This window comes from Protopterus annectens, chromosome 1.part2 (genome assembly GCF_019279795.1).
Source record: "Protopterus annectens isolate FY-2018-M chromosome 1.part2, PAN1.0, whole genome shotgun sequence".
NCBI classification, from domain to species: Eukaryota; Metazoa; Chordata; order Ceratodontiformes; family Protopteridae; genus Protopterus; species Protopterus annectens.
In genome coordinates this window covers 197,591,454-197,614,569 of record NC_056727.1, presented here as the reverse complement: position 1 = coordinate 197,614,569, position 23,116 = coordinate 197,591,454, and positions in this window count along the sequence as shown.

Here is a 23,116-nt window from a genome sequence, read left to right as displayed (position 1 = left end):
CTAAGCCAGTCACAAGCGGAGTCCCACAGGGCTCAATCCTGGGACCCCTCTTGTTCGGCATTTATTTTTCCTAGGTACAGGCAAACATAGGAGGATTGTGGCTGACAAAGTTCGCAGATGACTGCAAACTGGGTGCCATAATTGATACTCCAGCGGACACAAACATCCTTCAGAGAGGCCTTATAGAATCGGAAAATTGGTGCCAGAGCCATGGCCTTAAGCTGAACACCAAAAAATGTATAGTCATACCCTTTGGGAAAAACAAGGTACCGACAAATTACCACATAGGTGGTAATCCATTAAGTACGGAAGAGGTAATCAGGGACCTAGGGACCCAGGTTGACAGTAACCTCTCATTTGACACTCACATTGATAAAGTGGTTAGGAAGACCTTCTATATTGCCCACCTTATCATGAAGGGTTTCACATCTAGATCAAGAGAGGCCATTGTGCCCCTGTACTCTTCTCTTATCAGGCCAATGATTGAGTACAATGCCCCATTTGGGATGTATCTCACCCAACACCTACAGCAGTTGGAAAGACCCCAAAAGTTCCTAACCAAGAGGATAAAGGGTCTTAAACATATGTCATATGCTGCCTGACTGAAAAAACTCCAGCTCTATTCAGTCTCATACCGCCTACTCAGAGGTGATCTGTGCCTGACGTACAAGGCCATGTCCAATCCAGAATTAATGGACATGCTCCATCTCAGAAAATCCAAATCCAGCAGAGCCACGAGAACAAGAGACTTAAACCTCAACACAGAAATAAATAGGACGTGCTGGAGGGACAGATTCACAACCCAGAGGCTCCCCATACTTTGGAACAGAATCCCAGTCCATGTTAGGCAGAGCCCCTCACTGACTCTATTCAAGAGAAATCTCGATGAGTGGATGGGAGATCGTAGGTTTACCCCAGGGGTCATCTCTGTGTCACTACTAGACAGAGGCATAGTAAACTAAACCCTAAAAGAGCGTAGTATTCTCATCCTAAGGGGTGGTGAAAGCCACACACACTCTGGCTAGGCTTATAAATGCCCTAGGGCAGATAGCCTAGTACCAACCTATGAACCTATGAACCTATAAATTTGTCAGTGATATATGCACAGCCTCACACACAGCCCATTTAATGCAATATGTAGGGGATTCATCTCTCTTAACAAAATTGTTCAAATAAGTTCATTCTATCCTATAAACATACTTCACAAAGTTCATACAGTGACTAACCAGTTCTAGGTTGCTTCTAAATGACAATAAATAAAATCTCTACTATTTACCAATTCTATATTCCTAACGTCCTTAAAACTGTTATACAATTCATTCACACAATAGCACTCATATTGAGATAACTGAAAATATCAAACTGCTTGGTACAGAGTGTGACAAAGGGAGCTACTGTCAGCACAGCTATCTGAAATTTTGTAAATAATTATGTTGTTTGTGAATATCAACATGATTCATATAAGATGTTTGTGTTACAAATGTATTAGAGCTGCATGTCATATAAGATGGCTTGTACAGATGTGTGCTGAATATGTATTTTACAAAGTGCTGTTTGAAATGTACCTACAGTGTGCCCTACTGGAATAGAACAGAAATGTACATACACTATTGTAACTGTTTAAAACTATATATTTGAACAAGGGAAACTTGAATACAGAAGGTTAACTTGCAAAACTTCAGAAAAGCAGCTGAAATTAAATTACTTTATGGCTGGGCCATAAAAAGATATCTTTCAGTTTCAGTGCAGCAACAGTATGTGCTTGTCTTATAGGTTCATAGTTTCATAGTTAGGTACTAGGCTATCTGCCCGAAGGCATTTATAAGCCTAGCCAGAATGTGTTGGCTTTCGCAGCCCCCCTTAGATTAGTTCCCTGTGCCTCTGTCCAGCAGAGCCACTGAAGTGATCCCCCGAGGTAAACTTTTTGTTTCCCATCCACTCCTCAAGATTTCTTTTGAAGAGTGTTAGCGAGGAGCTCTGCCTAATGTAGATTGGGATCTTGGAAGTGTTTTATTGTTTTATGACTTCCAGGATCTGCAAAGATCTGAGAAAAAGCACTTGTCTATGTATTTTCACAGGTAGATGCTAAATACTGCTAGCTTTTAGGAGTGGGAGGTTTATTTGGGGTAGAGTCAGATGACAAGAAATTATTTCATTCTGCAAGCTATCCCAGCAGTAATATTTGACATATCAATTTGGGAAGTCTCTGAGGGACAGAATGTATTCTGTATTCTGTTTTTGACCAAACAACATCAAGAACCGCTCACCACATCTGCCTTGCTGCGCTAATTAAGTAAGTATACTAGGGTATAGTATAATTCTCTTAGATATAGTCAGGAATATAGCAAAGCTTAGCTAAGATATTTTTCTTCATTTATTTGAGATGGTCCTGAAATGTTGTTTTAAATATTTCCTGTGATTTTGAATGTGATGTCCCATCACTGGCCCACTGGTCCTCACCACTGGCAACAATGGGGAATGTACACATTAGAAGGATGCAAGAACACACACACTAAAGTGCAATTTCCCTTAAGAGCACACAGGGACTATAGTCAGTCTGGGGCTGGTTTCTCCTTCTTTCTCCAGATCCCCAATAAGACTCCCCACTGGCACAGCTATAGAGTTGAGTCCTTAGCCAGGGTTCCAAGCTAAGTCCTCCAACACTCTGTCCAACCACTGCTTTGTGTCCCTGCCCAAGTAGTTGATGCACACACTCTTGGAGATTTGTTTTACACACACACACACACACACACACACACACACACACACACACACACACACACACACACACACACACACACATGCAAAAGGCTGGCACAGGTTTACTAGCTATGCCCCCTTCTGCCCAGACTATAAGGTAGTTACTACTGCCACCAGAACCCCTTATCAGCTGCGTCCCTTAACAAAGGGTTTCCAGTCCTATTGTGTAATGCTATTATTAATCCAAATGGTAGTTTGAGCAAGAGCAAGGCTATTAGGAGTGGCTCACAGTGTCACCAAATAGATATGCAATTACTCTAAGAGCTTAAATCTGTCTCACAAAAATCAGCCACAAAGATAGGTTTAAATATATTTAATAATAAATAATAAAAGAACAAGAAAATACTCAATAAATCATCACAGTAACTTCAAAGTTCAAAATCACAGGAAATATGTAAAACAACATTGCAGGACAGTCTCAAATAAATAAAGAAAAACACCTTAATTAAGCTTACCTATATTCCTGACTATATCTAAAAGAAATTACTGCACCCTAGTTAACTTACCTGTGCCAGCCTTTCCCAGTTGTGTGTGTGTGTGTGTGTGTGTGTGTGTGTGTGTGTGTGTGTGTGTGTGTGTGTGTATAACAAATCTCAAAGAGTGTGTGTGTCAGTTATATGGGCAGGGACACAAAGCACTGGTTGGCCAGAGAGGGTGCTGGAGGTCTTGGCATGGCCACTCAGCTGAGATATCAACTCTATAGCTGTGCCAGTGGGGAGTCTTACTGGAGATCTGGAGAAAGAGGCAGAAACCAGCCTTGGACTGATTATCTCTGTGTGCTCTTAAGGGAAATTGCACTTGATGCAGAGAGCTGTATCTGAAAATCCTGAGTGTGTACCTGTGTGGATCTCCAGTGGTGGGGCATCACACAGCTATTGATCAAAACCTGAAATTTACTCAACACATTCAACACAAAGTTCATAAAAACAAAATCTTCTCTACACAGTGAAATCTTAACATGATTAACCCAATATAGCAACAGCTCACTCTCTGTTTATGGCTAACATCCTACACATCTCTTCAATCCTTGCAAATCTGCATACAGGCCAGTTAACAACACTAGATAAATATTATGATAAAATTAAGAGTTCGGCTCTCAACTATTCCAAAAGATCACACTCCTTTTACTTAAGCAATTTTAGCTTGCTAGAGTTATGGCATCATTCAAGTTATTTCTGTTGAAAATAGCTGACAGTATCCTTTACACTTTCCACAAGTGTCCATCCATGCAGACATTACTATATTACACCCCTCAAAGAGAACTAAAACCTAACTGTGTGTCCATCTATTCAGACATTACTATATTATACCCCTCAAAGAGAACTAAAACCTAACTGTGTGTCCATCTATGCAGACATTACTATATTATACCCCTCAAAGAGAACTAAAATCTAACTATGTGTCCATCTATGCAGACATTACTATATTACACCCCTCAAAGAGAAGGAAAACCTAACTGTGTGTCCATCTGTGCAGACATTACTATATTACACCCCTCAAAGAGAACTAAATCTTAACTCTGTGTCCATCTATGCAGACATTACTATAGTGTTCTACCCCTCAAAGAGAGCTAAAAATTGAATGTGTGTCCATCTATGCAGACAGTGCTGTAATGTTACAATCCTCAAAGAGAGCTAAATCCTAACTCTGTGCTGCAATGAATCAGAATAATCACCACAGTGAGTCCCTGGCTGAGGTATGAATCAGAATAATCACCACAGTGAGTCCCTGGCTGAGGTATGCATCAGAATAATCACCACAGTGAGTCCCTGGCTGAGGTCTGTATCAGAATAATCACCACAGTGAGTCTCTGGCTGAGGTATGAATCAGAATAATTACCATAGTGAGTCCCTGGCTGAAGTATGAATCAGAATAATCACCACAGTGAGTCCCTGGCTGAGGTATGAATCAGAATAATCACCACAGTGAGTCCCTGGCTGAGGTCTGTATCAGAATAAGCACCACAGTGAGTCTCTGGCTTGGGTATGAATCGGAATAATTACCATAGTGAGTCCCTGGCTGAAGTATGAATCAGAATAATCACCACAGTGAGTCCCTGGCTGAGATATGAATCAGAATAATCACCACAGTGAGTCCCTGACTGAGGTATGAATCAGAATAATCACCATAGTGAGTCCCTGGCTGAGGTTTAAATCAGAATAATCACCACAGTGAGTCCCTGGCTGAGGTTTGAATCAGAATAATCACCACAGTGAGTCCCTGGCTGAGGTCTGTATCAGAATAATCACCACAGTGAGCCCCTGGCTGAGGTCTGTATCAGAATAATCACCACAGTGAGTCTCTGGCTGAGGTATGCATCAGAATAATCACCACAGTGAGTCCCTGGCTGAGGTATGAATCAGAATAATCACCACAGTGAGTCCCTGGCTGAGGTCTGTATCAGAATAATCACCACAGTGAGTCTCTGGCTGAGGTATGAATCAGAATAATTACCATAGTGAGTCCCTGGCTGAAGTATGAATCAGAATAATCACTGCAGTGAGTCCCTGGTTGAGGTCTGTATCAGAATAATCACCATAGTGAGTCCCTGACTGAGGTCTATATCAGAATAATTACCATAGTGAGTCCCTGGCTGAGGTATGAATCAGAATAATTACCATAGTGAGTCCCTGGCTGAGGTCTGTATCAGAATAATTACCATAGTGAGTCCCTGGCTGAGGTATGAATCAGAATAATCACCACAGTGAGTCCCTGGCTGAGATATGAATCAGAATAATCACCACAGTGAGTCCCTGACTGAGGTATGAATCAGAATAATCACCACAGTGAGTCCCTGGCTGAGGTCTGTATCAGAATAATCACCATAGTGAGTCCCTGGCTGAGGTCTGTATCAGAATAATTACCATAGTGAGTCCCTGGCTGAGGTATGAATCAGAATAATCACCACAGTGAGTCCCTGGCTGAAGTTTGAATCAGAATAATCACCATAGTGAGTCCCTGGCTGAGGTATGAATCAGAATAATCACCACAGTGAGTCCCTGGCTGAGATATGAAACAGAATAATCACCACAGTGAGTCCCTGACTGAGGTATGAATCAGAATAATCACCATAGTGAGTCCCTGGCTGGGTATGAATCAGAATAATTACCATAGTGAGTCCCTGGCTGAAGTATGAATCAGAATAATCACCACAGTGAGTCCCTGGCTGAGATATGAAACAGAATAATCACCACAGTGAGTCCCTGACTGAGGTATGAATCAGAATAATCACCATAGTGAGTCCCTGGTTGAGGTACATGATTCAAAATTGCAAATCCCTGCCTTTTCCTATCAGGCAGTTCCTTATCAGTTTAAATCTTCCTCAAAATATCACCTGCAATCACTCCATAGCTAATCTCTCATTTTCTACTATATTTCCTCCTTCACAGCTGTTTCACCCTCTTCCTCTCTTGTACTTCAACATCTATCTGTCTCTCCCTCATCCTTTTTTTTCCCATCTCCTATTTACTCCAAGTAAAAGCCAGCAGTAAATAATCAATTGTTCTCAAATCTCTAAATGACTCCTGCTAAAAGCCACCTTGGAAATTTGTCAAAAGTCCAGAAATCTATATACCATTCTGGATAAATAGCCCCAAAACTGCTATTTCATTCTTGGATGCGTCATCCAATAGATGCATATCCTCCAGGAATTACTTCCTCCTTGTAAATGTATCACACTATAGATGTTTATCCTCATGGAAATAGTTTTCTACATTTACAGGCATCACTCAATAGATGTGTACCAATAGGAAAATTACTCCTGTATGCAGATACATCATCCCATGGATAGATATCCTCTTGGAAATAGTTCCTACATGCAGTAGCTTAATATTCATAGAATCATCTGTCTGTACATCTCTGAGCTATGTACTATTAACGTACATCCTACATTGTACTTGTGCTGTGTCTGTTAATACAGGTACAAAACATTGCTAAGTAATCATTATCAGAATTACATGTATTCTATTTAAATTATATCATAGTTTTCATCTTATGCAGTTGATGTAACATCTAGTTTAACCTATTTTTACTGTGCTACATCACATTTAAACACTGCAAAGTTGCTCCATCTTTGTAACTCTTACTAAATTTGTCTGACTTAACACCATTCAGGGTCTGTTTTGGGACCCTAAGTGTGTGTGTGTGTGTGTGTGTGTGTGTGTGTGTGTGTGTGTGTGTGTGTGTGTGTGTGTGTGTGTATACAGATAAAGTCACATTAATGTATGTGGGCCTTAAGCCCGGTCACTCTTCTCACCCCCAGTTCCCCAGACACCTCTTGGATCACTACGTTTATACTCCTCATTCCCCTCCCCCTCTTCTCCTACCGACCACACCCCTTTAAATTAAACTCTCACTCAACCAATAGGTTCATGGGTACATAGGTGTGTACTAGGCTAATGGCCCTGGAGCCTTTACAAGCCTAGCTCATAGAAGTGCCCTGGCATCGTGCTGCCCATTAGTTCCTAGTGCCTCTATCCTGTAGAGCCACTGGAGTGATTCCCCATGGTGAGCTTTCTATTTTCCATCCACTCATCAAGATTTCTCTTGTAGAGGGCCAGTGAGGTGCTCGCTCTGCTTGACATGTATGGGAAGTCTATTCCAAAGCATGGGCAGTCTCTGGGTTATAAACCTGTCCCTCCAGCATGTTCTGTCGATTGTGGTAATGAGGTTGAGGTCTCTGGAGCGTGTGGTGAGGACGGATTGGGATTTCTTTAGATGTAGCATTTCTAGCAGAGATGGGTCAGACATGGCTTTGTAAGTCAAGCAGAGATCGCCTCTTAGCAGACGATATGAGACAGAGTATAGCTGGAGATTTTTGAGTCTGTCTGTGTAGGACATGTGTTTAAGGCCTAGGAGCCTCTTTGTGAGGTACTTTTATGGCCTTTCCAGCTGTTGCATGCGTTTAGTGAGGTACATGCCAAATGGGGTATTATACTCGATGACTGGCCTAATGAGGGAAGAGTAGAGAGAGATGATGACTTCTTTCTTCCTTGATGCAAATCCCTTGGTAATGAGATGTGCCACATAGAAGGACTTTCTGACCACATTGGCAATGTGGTGGTTGAAGGAATGGTTGCTGTCAACCTGTGTCCCCAGATCTCTTATAATGCCTTCAGTGTTCAGTGGGCTCCCATCGATGTGGTAATTAGTGGGAACTGAGTTTTTCCCAAAGGGGATGATGACGCATTTTTTGGCATTAAGCTTAAGGCCATGGATTCGACACCAGTCATTGGTCTCAGTGAGGCCTTTCTGTAGGAAGTCTGCATAACTTGGGGAGTTAATAATGGCTCCCAGCTTGCAGTTGTCTGTGAGCTTGGTCAGATAGAGTCCCTCCATGTTGGCCTGGACTTCTGAGAAGTAGATGCCAAACAGAAGAGTACCCAGGACCGATCCCTGTGGGACTCACTTGTAACAGGTTGGGAGTCTGACTTGGAGTTCACTACTTTCACACTGTGGGTTCTATCTCTGAGCCAATTTGCAGCACACCTAGTGATATAGGGGTTGATGCCTAGCTTGGTGAGTTTATCAATAATTCCTGAGTGGGGAATGGTATCAGAGGCCTTGGCCAGATTGAGGTAGGCTGTATGAATTGTCTTGCCCTCATCCACAGCTCTGGTGACTGACTCAAAGAAGTCAACCAGGTTGAGCAGGCATGATCTACCTTTCACAAAACCAAACAGCATGGAATCTAGAATTTGTAGATTCCCTATATCCTTTTTAATTAAGTCCGTGATGATGCGCTCCATAGCCTTACATATCAGACTCATCAGGCTAATGGGGCGATAATTCCCAGGGTCTGTAGTCACTCCCCCTTTATGGAGAGGGATGACTGTAGTTGTGTGCCATTCTTACGGACAAAGCCTGAGGTGAGGCTGTGATTGAACAGGGCACACAGATGTGGTGCCAGTTCACTTTGTAGTTCATGTAGAACACATCCAGGGATATTGTCAAGTCCCATGGAAGCTGTATTCTTGGCCTTGGACAATGCAACTTTAACCTGTGCTGCAATAATGCTGGGTGTATGGCATTCCTCCAGTATAGTGATTGGTCCTTTGGGGGGGAGAGAAGGGTAAAATTGGCACTGAATCTGTCAGCCAGTATGTTGGCAATATCTGTTGGCTCAGAATAGGATCTACCATTGTGCAGTAACTCAGAGCAAACCTGTGTATTGCCATGGAGATTCTTGTTATAAATATAGAAGGATTTGTGGTTGTTTTTAGTGTCTGCCGCAATTCTGCCTTCATAGCTGGCTTTAGAGGTTTTGATGAGGGATCTCAACTTTTTGTTGGGGCTAATAAGGGAGTTTTTCTAGTCTTGGGACTTCACCTTCTTTTGCAACAGTTTCTTCCTTCTGTTGTTGAGTTTTTTAATGGCAGGGGACCACCAGATTGTCTTCCTTCTTTTGAAGGAGAGCATCTTAGTTATGTTGGGTATGGCTAGTTCCATGCATTTATGTACGTGTTTGGACAGTGCATTGATGTATGATTCGGTAGTCATGCATCTATTTTCCATTGACATGGGTGCCGTGAAGTTAGCCACCTTTGTTTTTAGGAGCCCAAGGGCAGCTTTGGAAAAGTTTTTCATGGTGGTTATCTTTGTGGGGGAGTGGGTAAGATGTGGATTTCAATAGTGATTAGTTTGTGGTTGGATATAACCAGGGAGGAATTGACTAATGGTGTAGAGCAACAGTTGCCCATGTTAGTAATAACCAGGTCAAGGATGTTGCTTCCTCTAGTGGGGGTAAGAATGAGCTAGTCCAGGGCATTGGAACTGATGAATTCCAGGAAGCGTTGGGACAGTGTATTGTTGCATGAGCAGTTTTTCCCATTGATGGAGGGCTAGTTGATGTCACCTAGTATGAGAGTATTGGGTTGGACCCTAATAATTTTCAGGGTGCTTAGGAATGTGAAGTGAGAGTCTTGGGACATGGTTGGGGACTTATAGCAGGCTATGACCTGAATTTTACCCAATGTTAGTTGTACCTGAAGTATCTCAGATGCATTATGCTGGGCTACTAGTCTGGAGGTGTGCATATCCTTTATGAATATGGAGACACCACCACATTTGGAGCTTTGGTCCATGTTCTGGGGCCGAAAGGTGTGGAATGAGTTATAGCCTGGTAGTGCAGGGATGCTTTCTGCTGCTTTAAAGCAGGTCTCCGTTACAGCACAAATGTCAATGTTCTCCATTTTGAGGAGTGTTTTGAGCAAGTGCACCTTAAGATTTAGACTTCTAGCATTGAGCAGCATGACCCTCAGATTGCATTTATTTATAGCTGTCACGATGGTAATTTGGTGTTTGGAACATCACCTAAAAAGGCACTATAGGGGTGGCAAGAGCCTTAGTCAGTATCTGGAAACCCAGGGGTGACAGATGCAGGCCATCTGTGGCAAAGCATCGAGGTCTGTCAAGTCATGTCATCCCAAGCAGACAGATACTGGGTCCCCTTAGAATGACACCAGAAACTTAGCCAATTGTTGAATCAATCATTTTCTGCTTGTACTGTGGTATCATTTTGGGTGATGGTAGGAAGCTACTCAGGGCTAGGGTCATACCTGCCTGGGCCACATAATCCGAGAGCTCCTCCATGTCTCTTTTCATGTAGTCCAGGGAGGTGCATCTCAGGTCATTCACACCCACATGGACAATGACAGAGTCATACTTGTACTTGTTGTGGAGTGGCCTGAGTGCATGTGTTATGTGTCAGATTCTGGCACCTGATAGATAGCTGACTGTTACTTTCTCCTTATTCAACCTAGTGAGTGGAACATCAGTGTACCTCACTATTGAGTCACCTATGGTTAGTGCATCGGGCAAGCTATTTTGCCTTAGGGGCTTAGGTTGAGGGGCACACTGTGTAGGTGAGCTATGTGTCTTGTGATGTATGTTGTGTTGTGATGGTTGAGTCTATTTCTGCGTTGGAGGTCTCTGCTGTTTGAGTAGATTTCTATTGAGAGCCTCTGCAAAGGTGGGAGTGTGGTTTGTATTTTTATGTGAGAGCTGTGATGGTGGGTGTTCTGGAGGACTATGTGTCACATGTGGTGTGGTGCAGGTGTTGACCTTCTCCTCTTGACCAGCTATTCTGGTCTTGGCTTGAGAGTGCATGGCTTCCAATTTGGATATGTAAGTGCATCTCTCACAAGTCTGAATGTTGGGAGATAAGAGGAGAGGGTAGTCTGTGTACATGAGGTAGTTGCTACACTGCCTCAGAATGATCAAGTTCACCAGGTTAATAGGAGAAAGCACAGAGAACTGACCTTTAGACATGCCAGGAGGGATGGTCATTATTACTAAGTTCTGGAACTGTTTCCTTATATATTCCTTTTACAGGAAAATTGTCACTCAAGGGGTCTGAGTCTGTAAAGAGCACTGCAAAACACTTGAGGGGAAACTAATACATAGACCCTGAAAATTTAAGGATGAAGTATTTAGGAAGATAGTCTGAAGTTAGAAAGAAATCAAGCAGTACTTACTGAAAAATAAAGAATTAATTTGTCAAGAATGATGAACAGAAAGGAGTCCCATGAATGGCTACTGCCTGGCTACTACTAATGCTGGTCTCAGCACAGCTTCAGTCTATTGGGGTGCAATACTCTTTTGCTTCTTCTCTGAAGCAAAATGTTAGCATCAATCCCAAGAAGAGAATCAGCCCACAACCTGTTTGGTGATCCATGGTCTTGTCCCAGATGATGCAAGGGTCTGCAGACTTGTAGCCTTTTTCTGGTAGATGTCTCGAATAGCAAGAAGACCATTTAGGTACGTTAAGCACAGACATTCACTCTCCAACCAGAAAGAGTCAGGAATCAATGCACTCTGCCCTTACTCTCACCAGGATCAGAATATAAGCCCAAATTCCAAGCTGTCACATATAAAGCAGTTATTAAGCTTTCTGGTGATCAGCAGTCTCCAGGAAATAATGTAACTGCACTCCTTCTCTCACCAGGAGAAAAGAGAAGCACTAATCCCAAGATGACTACTGAGAGGCAGAATGTGGGCTCTCCAATAACTGGTGGTCTTGCAAGAGATGCTTAAAGGTAAGATGAAAAAAATGGTTTATCCTAAACACTGCAGTGTGCACTAGAGGAGTTAGATGTGAAAGTAGGCAACTTAAGTTTTACCTAGCTAAAAAGTTAAGTTTTAGTGGAGAGTCACTATTTTTAAAACAGCAAGATAGATTGAAAGGGGGTGGTCACTTTTGTATTTTGGTACTATGGTATACAGTAGGATGGCCAATAAATTTAAATAGACCACGAAAAACAGAAACAAACTGATAAAAATTCTGAAGCACTATGGCAAAGACGGCAACGCAAATAATAAGTTTGTTTTCTAATTTAATAAGAAACACATACAGTTGGTAAGTGCTTTCGGCTGTAAACGCTCAGCCTTCATTATCAGCTGATGAAGGCTGAGCTTTTACAGCCGAAAGCGCTTACCAACTGTACGTGTTTCTTATTAAATTAGAAAACAAACTTATTATTTGCGTTGCCGTCTTTGCCATAGTGCTTCAGAATTTTAATAAATTTAAATAGTTGAAAGGGAGTGATTTCACAAAATGATAATTTTGTGCTTACTTACACCAGCCAGTAAAAGCAGAGAGGAAACGAGATATATGGTCAAATTAACATAAGGGGCAGGCAACTAGAAAGACAGTGGTGTTTAAGAACACAACAGTAACCCTGGTGAGAGGATAGGAAAATATCTGTCTGACTCACAAGAGACAGAGCTGTGGTCTGTTTTCAAGTTTTAATATACAGTTTAAAGCAGAATACAATATCTAGCTTTCTCTCTCTCATCAGTCCCCCAGAAAGAAAGTCATCTTACTGACTACACATGATGTTTTCTTTTACCCTCACTCTTACCTGTACTATATTCTTACTCTTTGTTTGGAGCAAACTGCTGCTTTAACTAATCCTACCTACCTGCATTAACCATCACTCATTCTTGCAGATAAATTCATATAACATGTTCCTACTATACTATCACATATACGAAGCAGCTAACACCCTATAGTTTTCATTATCTTCACATACATTCTTCTCCATCTCATCAGATCTACTCCTTGTTACAGTTATTTCTCCATTATTCTAACATCATTTATCATCACTAACTAGTTAACCTCACCAACATGCTCTTCCTTAAACCCATTTCTGTACTTTTATCATCCAGTTACACCCCATCAGCCTATAATATTACTTCATCTCATTTCCAGCCATATAAACAATTCCCCAGTGCTGGAAACACCCCTGGATTATTTCACTCCACACTGCTGACTCATCTCCAGAAATTAATAACTTCAGACCTATCACTATCATCTTTCCATTATTTAAGATCCTGAAAAAAAGTATACACTCCTAATGCTACACTACTTACTCTCTAACCATTATCTTTCCCCATCACAACATGGCTTTCATTCTTCTCACACTGCTGACACTGCTCTTCTATCCTTTTTCCATGCAGTTCACTGGCACAGAAATAGTAATTTCCTGGTACCTGCAATCCTTCTTGAACTTTCTAAGACCTTTGACACAGTTTCTCACAATATGATTCTTCAAAAACTTTCACATCTAGGTCTCTTAAATTCTTCCCTTTCATGCTTTAGCTCCTACCTCTCCAACAGAACTCAGGTTGTTAAATGATTAGGCCTATCCTATTCAGCATTGTTATCAATGATAATCTGCTTCAATCCATTAACTCTACCATTATACAATTTGCATATGACTCCACTGTTACCTTCTCTGTCTAATCTGTTCTGTAGAATCCTGGCTTAATGACTACAATCTTGCTCTTAACCCCCCAAAAAAACAAAACTGATGCTGTTCTCCCCCAAAGCCCACCAAAGGCCTGCAACCACCTTCATCCTTACCTCTTCAAACATGATCTGAATTGAACCAGTTAATCACACTAAACTGCTAGGGCTAACCCTAGATCATAACATGAAATTTGACCTGCACATCCAACAAATCACCATAACCAAAATCTATCTCACTGAACCCATCAGAAAGCATATTGCAACAACTTTACTTCTCCTCACCCTCCTCTGTGCTGCCTCCACTTTCACCAATCTTCAAGCCTTCCAACTCTCTACACTGGAACAAACCTATAATAAAATATACAAATTTGCATCCGTCTTATCCTCATACACCCAGCACTATAGCACTCTTGTGAAGTTAAATTGACTCAACTTCTCGAAGCTTCTTAAGCTCTGTCAGCTAAAACAAGCTCATAAAATACTACACTATCCCCAGCAAGCACTGTGTGTTGGCACAATGATTAAGGTGTTTACATCACAGACACATGATACAAGGTTTAATTCTCTCTTTTGAGTAAATTGCCTAAGCTTAAAATAGCCTACAAGAGCAGCTAGCCTAGTAGTTGTATATTGATTATCTTTACTCATGTTATGACACTTTCCTCCCATAACCCATAGAGCTTCTTATAAACTTCGGTCTAGCATCAGCTTCTCCAATAATTCAAACAAGGATACCTTCTACTCCTCCCAAGTAGAAAAGCGCCGGAACTCCCTTCCATTGTTTTTTATGGGGAAACCACAAACCCTCAACTATTTAACTCATAGCTGAAACATCACGTTATCACATTGCAGCTTCACCTGGGTGATCTTTCAACACATCTTTAAAACTCCTCTCCTCGTCTTCTCTCTGTTACAACCATTGTCATACACAAATAATCCCACAATATCCATAAATATTCATTTAGAAACATTCACTTAGTCCTGTTATGTCCTGCATATGATACCTTCTCGCTACACAACTCTTTCTTTCCATTTTCACTTGAATCCTTCCACCCAAACTACTTCCCTCTTTATTTACCTTCACCACCATCTCTTTCTAACTCTTCCTAAATCTATCCACCAGAAATACTAACAAGTTTTTGTTATCTAAATTGCTATCACATCAAGTCAATACTGCTCATAGTATATGAAAATATCTCCTTTAATTTGACCCATTATTATTTTTTAATCTTCTCATGCAATACCTTATGCTAATCTGTAATTGTTTTCTTTTCTCTTGTGTTCAATTGTATTCAATGTTATTTTTAATATTTACTTGTATTCTCTATTGTAGTTTTCCTCCACAGGGCACTGCTGAAAAGGAGCTTTCCCCTGTTGGACTTTCCCAGTAAACAAAGGTAAATTAAAAAAAAAAAAAATATATATATATATATATATATATATATATATATATATATATATATATACACACATAGAGAGAGAGAGATGGGTGTAGATATAGCTATAGTTATAGATATATAGATATACAAAACAAACTATTCACATGAGTTAATTTTTCTCCCCAGGCCTCTATTAAGAATACACTTTTCCAGTATGACTAGCTGCACAATGAAATTCAAATAAATAAATTAAATGTAGCACAACTCTTTCATGTGGATTAACAGACTATCTGTAATGCACCTGGGACTGTGTATTAAAATATTTAGATTAGACTCTTTACATGCGGGTCTTAAATGTCAGTTTGTCTATGTCATGGTCCTGTTTGAACCAGAATACCTTACCAATACAGATTCATCCCCAACAAAACAAAAAACATGGGTTTTATTTCAGTTAGTATCTCATCATGTCTGATTTCTGTACAACAAACTGAAAACATGAAGTCATTTATATACAGTAAATACCAATGAAATACTTTTGCACAGTTTTCCAATAATGGTAGCTGTTTAACCTCTGTTTGGAGACATTAGACTAGAGCTCCAACTTTCTATTTATCAAAGTTTCTGACACTAAGCTTCTGATTTAAACAATATGACTGGAAATCTGCTTAATCAAAAATGAAATATTTTTGTTCCCTTTGTGAGGAAAAAGTTCCCCAGAGAAGAAGAGGGGTTCATACTTCTTCTACAAATATAATCAACTTCTGTGTTGTTTGTCCTTGGGTAAACAGATATTGCATGACTTAACACACTGCACATTCAGTTCTGTATCTGAAATAAGAAGTCACTCAGAGCAACTTCAAGACATTAGAAAGAACTGCAGGACATGTGCAGACTACAATTCAAAAACAAATCAAAACAAAACAAAAACTTGTGCATATAAAATAATTCATATTTGATATCTACTAACAAAGGAGTATTTTATAATTTGTTCTCTTGAGATGTAGACTAATTCTAGACATCAAAGCCTATCCTGATGATGATAAATAGGGACAGACAGTCTTGGCTTAACTCTTGTCCCAATTCTGGTTGAACTGTCACCCCCCTCCCTTCATCCCCACAAAACTGACATATTCTCGATTCTTGTCTGCTATTCTCCACCTCTACCTACATCACTAGGCAACATGTTTACAGAAAATATGTCATGCTTCTAGTCTTCTAAAATCAAATGTTTTACTTTTAACTTCATCTTCTCTACATAGTTTCCACTCAATTTCATGTTAAAAATGTTTATATACACTCAGTTATTTCTCAAGTTTTGTTTGCTTTCTGCTGTATCTACAGTGTACCTGTTGTAACAGCCATGCACTGGCCCAGTAATCAAGGAGCCTCAATCCTCACCACTAACACCAGTAAGGGGCATGCACATTGGGAAGATAACAAGTACACACACGGTAAAGTATAATTTGCCTTAAGAGCACACAGAGATCACAGTCAGTCTGAGGCTGGTTTCTCCCTTTCTTTCCAGATCCCCAATAAGATTCCCCAATGGCACAGCTATAGAGTTCAGATCTCAGCCGAGTAGTCAAGCCAGAATCTCCAGTACCCTCTCTGTCCAACCAGTGTGCTTCATGTCCCTGCCCAAGTAGCTGACACACACACACTTTGAGATTTGATTTATATACAAATACACAGACACTCCCTGGGAAGGCTGGCACAGGTTCACTAGCTATGCCCCCTTCTACCCAGGTTATAAGGTAGTAATCACGGCCACCAACTACTCTTATCAGCTACTCTAAAGGCCCTTACCAAAGGGTGTCCAATTCTACTGTGACAATGTTATTATTATCCAATTGGTAAGTGTGCCTGAGACTTGAAGGCTATTTAGGAGTGGTTTGTACAGTATCACCAAATACATGCAAGTACTCTAAGTGCTTAAATATCTCTACACAAAACAGCCACAGTTAAAAGGTTTACAATATTTAATAATAAATAATAAAAACACAAGACAATACTCATTAATTCAACCCAGTGACCACAGAGAGTTCAGAAATCACAAGAAATACTTTAAAACAACATTGTAGGACAGTCTCACATAAATATAGAAAACATCTACACTAATCTGGCTATATTCCTGTCTGTCTCTAAGAGAAATACTAAGATCTAAGTCTTACTTACAGAACAAATCAAGTGCTGGTGAGTTAACAGGTCCAGAAAAAATACAAAATGCCTTCTCTTTCTCTCTGAGACAGTTTTTAAATTGATACTACACATTACTGCTGAGTCATTTCAGAGGACATCATTCTTGTCACCTCTGCTCAAGTTCCCAGGCTCACAGAACTTAAAATGTAACATTTCTTTGTGATCTTCAGCTGTCAGGAAGTCACCATGCAACAAAAGACACTTTACATGTGAAACCTAGTAATTATCTCTGTCAAGACTGTCTCTTAGCTTGAGATCACACATAGTCAAAAAATTCTTTACTTATCAGCTTATTTTCTTAGAGTTTGCAAGTTAACTCTGTATGTCCCAGTTTTCTACCATAAAAACATACATTACATAGGCACAGAGTTTATACACATTTCTGCTTTCTTCCAGCAGGGTGTACTGTGGTTACATTTATGAAGCTCAGCACATAATTAGTTTACTTACATTTGTGAAACAAGCCTGTGGATCATATTAATATTTACAATTTCATAGAATTATTTACAAAATTCTATCTAGCTAGGCTGGCAGCCTCTCAGTTTATCACATTTCTTCCCCCCTGAGAACTCAACCTAGTTTTTCAAGTGTCCCTTGAGAAAATGTTGCTTGAAAGGGTTGAGTCTATCTGGTTATACCTTACCATGTTCCCTCTCTTAACAACCCATCTGCACTGGCATTGCTAATCACACTGTGGTGCTGCACTGACATATCATATGCTTGCAACCCTAAGCTTCACCTCAGTAACTTGGCATTTTGCTGTCTGGCTTGATGCAACCATGTTAGGGGATTTTGATCTGTAACTACAGTGAATTTCCTTCCATACAGATAAGGCTGAAGTTTCTGCAGTGCCCACACTATGGCTAGACATTGCTTTTCTTCAACTGCATAGCATTCCTCCCTGGGTCTGGAGCCTATGACTGAGATAAACTACTGGGTGCTCTTCTCCCTCTAAAGAAATCTGGCTAAGTACTGCCCCCACCCCATGGTTCAAAGCATCCACCTGCACAACAAATTCTTTGCTGTGATCTGGACTGCCTAATGCAGAGAGTCCTCCCAAAGCTTCTTTAAGCTTCTGAAATACCTGCTCACATGCTGTGGCCCACACTACCTTATCTAGCTTGTTTTTCCTTGTCAGGTCTGTGAGGGGAGCAGTTATGGTAATATAACTGGGTACAAACTTTCTGTAGTACTCTGATGTCCCTAAAAACGCCCCTCACCTGCTTTTTGGTAACAGGTGCAGGCCATGCCTAAATGCCTTCCACTTTGGCAGGTTCTGGTCTGATCTTACCATTCCCCACTCTATGTCCCAGGTAGGAGACCTCTGCCATACTCACCTGACATTTGCTGGGCTTAATGGTCAACCCTGCTCTCTGTAGTCTGCCCAGCACCTCCCTGACATGCTGAAGGTGCTCTTGCCAGGAATGGCAATATATGGCAATATCATCTAGGTAAGCAAAGGGAAAATCTCCTGCTCCTGCTAGGATATGATCTACCATCCACTAGAAAGTCACTGGGGAATTTTTTATCCCAAGGGGCATCTTTGTGAACTCATACAAGCCAAAGGTAGTCACAAAGGCTGATCTCTCTCTAGCACTGGGAGTCAAGGGCACCTGCCAGTAAACCTTGATGAGATCAGTGGTGGTAAGATACTTAGCCCCACCCAGCTGCTCTAGGGATTCATCTGTCCTAGGCATGGGGTAAGCATCTGACTCTGTGTGATTATTTAATTTCCTGTAGTTCACACAGAACCTGGTGCTGCCCTCCTTCTTTGGTAACAGCACCACTGGGAATGACCAGGGACTGTTGGACTCTTGAATTACCCACAGTTCCAACATTTCTTGTATCTTCTCCCTCAGAGTCTGTTTGACTTTCTCAGGCACCCTGTAACGGGCCTGCCTAATAGGCCTTTGGGGTCCTGTATCTACCTGATGCTGCACCAGGTGGGTGCACCATGGTTTCCCAGTAACCATGTCCCCAAACTCCTGTAACACTGCTCAGATTTCTCAAACCTGGATAGGAGATAGCTGCTGAGACATTACTACCCCTTCTACTGAGGTGTCAGTCCGAACCTCACTGAGGAGATCAGTCACCAGATCTCCCTCAGACTCTTCCTGCAGTCCACTGGAAATACTCAGCACAAGGGTGTCCCTATCATGGTAAGGTTTCATTATATTAACATGGTACAATTTGTGCTCCTGCCTAGCAGTTCCACCATGTAGATAACATCACTGACCTTCCTTACCACCTTATAGGGTCCATCCCAAGCTGCCTGCAGCTTGTTGTGTCTGACAGGAATGGGAACCATTACCTGCTGCCCTACAGAATACTCTCTAGCTCGAGCATTCCTGTCATACCAGAAATTTGGGCTTCTGTCAGGTTCTCCTGGGCCAAACCCATGAGTTGTCTGAGGCTTATCCTGAGGTTTAAGACATATGCTACAACAGAGTCCTGGTGAGATTCACACTAACCCTCCCACTCACCATGAATTAAGTCTAGAGGCCCCCCTCACCCTATGCCCATACAACAACTCAAAGGGTGAAAAAACCTGTGGATTCCTGGGGAACCTGTCTGCAAGCAAACAACAGATGGGGCAAATATTTGTCCCACTCCCTCTTAAACTGGTCTGCAAATGCCTGTAGCATGGACTTGAGTGTAGATTTTAACCTCTCAACAAGACCATTAGTCTGAGGAAGGTAGGGGGTGGTCTTTAGGTGCTTCACCTCAAAGTACTTCCACAGACAAGCCAGCAGGTCTGAAATGAAATTGGCACCTATTCCAGTAGGTATTTCTTTTGGGAAACTTACCCTGCTGAGAATCTCTAACAAAGTATTTGCAACCTTTTCTGCCTCAATGGAGACAAGGCCACTACCTCATGGTATCTTGTAGCATAATCTACTACCACTAGGCAATACTTTTTCCCCGTGGAACATGGGATACTCAGAGGCCCTACAATATCCATAGCTACCCTCTGAAATGGCACCTCAGTCACAGACAAAGGCATCAAAGGAGCTTCCACCTGGTCTCCTGCCTTGCTTACCTTTTGGTTCTACTCACAGGTCCTGCAGTACCCTGTTACATCTCTGGAAATCCTGGGCCAATAAATGTTCTGCATAATACTTCTCTTTGTACATTTTATGCCCATATAACCTGCAAAGGGAATATCATGGGCTATGGCTAGAAGTGCCAGATGGTAGGCTCTAGGCACTACCAACTTGCTGTATTCTTTTACCTTCTAGCCCCCTGTCAGGGGTCCACTCTCTATACAGTAACCCTTTGTCCCAGTATACAGATTCCCCCTTCCCTTGAGAATCAGATGCCTCACTAGCTATCTGCCTCAGGCCTTTTAATGTAGCGTCTGAGAGCTGAGCTTGGCTCAACTCTCCCCTTGTAACCCATCCCAGATCCCCTTCCACAGGAAGTCTGGTATCCTCTGACAGTGGTGCCTCACTGTCAGCCTGGGTACTACTACTCACCTTTGCCCTTGCAGTCACTCTGTCCAAGGGAACATCTATACCCAAAAGCAGCTGTGGCTCACCTTCAGTCTCACTGCTACAGAATAACTCCCTCCCTGAAGTAACAACCTGACCAGTCTTGGCTGCAAGTGTGCAGTCTGCCTGGGTCACCCCAGGCTACCAGGTCCACATGCTTGTCTCCAAGCCTGAATGTGTGCAACTGCATAAACACATGGTACTGCTTTATCAAAATCCTTCCTTATCAGGACATCTGCAGGATGGTAGTTTGGTACCCCTGTTTTCTCAAAGACAACCTACTTTTGGCATTTTGACATTCCCACTTACTGACTCCCTCACCTTTTGTTCACCACCTTGCCTCCGTGGACATCTATATGCTACATGGCCCCACTGGTTGCATTCAAAACATTTAACCCTAGGTCCTGGATGTGTACCTGGACAAGTGGCTTTCCCTGATACTGTCAGATTCTGTTGGGGCAGTCTGGGCTGTCCACCATGGGTTCCCTAAGACCCATAAGCAGCACTGTGCATCCCTTTCCTGTGCAGTGATGCCCTGGTTACTAGGTATAGGTCTCTCTTCTTCCCCAACTCATCTACAGTAGCACATTGTCTATCAGCTAACCAGATCCTCATGTCCTCAGGCAAAGTGCTAAGGGCTTGTTCCTCACCAAAAGGATTGCCAGCCCTTCAAAAGTGGTGACCTGACATCCACTCACCCAGCTATGAAAAGAAGTGCTTAGTTCAGCAACATATGCACACACACTTTCATCTGTCTTGTGTCTATGCTCACGAAACTTTTTCCTATAAGCGTCAGGTGTTAGCTTAAAAAATTCTAGCAAACAGTTCTCTACAACATTATAGTTTAAACAGTCAACATCAGATAGTTTGGATAGAACATTTACAGCTTTACCATGGAGTAATGGGGTCAGGAACCGTACCCACAGTCCTTGATGAACATCATACTGTTTATATGTCCTCTCAAACATATGAATGACATTATTAAAATTATCCCCTTCTGTAAACTGTGGAAGAAATTTACTGACCTTTGTTGCTTCTGGGATCTGGATACTCCCTTCCACATTACCTCCATGACTCTGGTGAAGAGTCAGCATCTCCTTTTCATGTTGCCTTTGCATCTCCTTCAACTCAGCTTCTATTTCCAAATGCCTGGCCTCCAACTCAAGTCTCTTTAACTCCAGATGGATTTTTAAATCCTCTGTAGAAAGGCTGAGCTGTCCATACTCTGAGTGTTGTACATCTCCATGGCTAGTCTGATCATCCTCATGGTTGCTATTTTCTGATACAGCTGTGTCCAAAGTTGCAATCATGTCTGCTTTAGTCAGGTTTCCATACACCATTCCTTTAGCCTGGCACATCTGGCTCCTTGTCAGCTTGCCATACTCATCTGCTGACATGCTTGCCTGCTCTCCCTGACTAACTAAGCTAACAAAAAAATAAAATAATTGTGATCTGAACTCTGAATGTTAATTGCATGGCTGATTTATAGTACAAAAACACCTTCAGTGATCACTGTACACAAGCTACAGGAATTCAATGTCCACAACACTACAAGCCAATTAATATGTGATGTGGCTAACTCACCACTATCAAACAATTAATATTTGATGTGGATATCCCACCACTGCCAAACAATTAATATGTGACACCCGTGCACTGGCCCAGTAATCAAGGAGCCTCAATCCTCACCACTAACACCAGTAAGGGACATGCACATTGTGAGGATAACAAGTACACATGCAGTAAAGTGCAATTTCCCTTAAGTGCATACAAAGATCACAGTCAGTCTGGGGCTGGTTTCTCCCTTTCTCTCCAGATCCTCAATAAGGGTCCCCACTGGCACAGTTATAGGGTTCAGATCTCAGCCGAGTAGTCAAGGCAAAACCTCCAGTACCCTCTCTGTCCAGTCAGTGCTTTGTGTCCCTGCCCAAGTAGCTGACACACACACACTTTGAGATTTGATTTATATACAAACACATAGACACTCCTGGGGAAGGGTGGCATAGGTTCACTAGCTATGCTCCCTTCTTCCCATGCTATAAGGTAGCAATCACTGCCACCAACTACTCTTATCAGCTACTCTAAAGGCCCTTACCAAAGGGTGTCCAATTCTACTGTGCAATGTTATTATTTTCCAATTGGTAAGTGTGACTAAGACTTGAAGGCTATTTAGCAGTGGCTTGTACAGTATCACCAAATACATGCAAGTATACTAAGAGCTTAAATATTTCTACACAAAACATCCACAGTTAAAAGGTTTAAAAATATTTAATACTAAATAATAAAAACACAAGACAATACTCATTAATTCAACACAGTGACAATAGAGAGTTCAGAAGTCACAGGGAATACTTTAAAACAACATTGTAGGACAGTCTCACGTAAGTATAGAAAACATCTACCATTAATCTGGCTATATTCCTAACTGTCTCTAAGAGAAATACTAAGATCTAAGTCTTACCTACAGAGCAAAGCAAATGTGGTTAGTTGTTAACAGGTCCAGAAAAAGATACAAAATGCCCTCTCTTTCTCTCTGA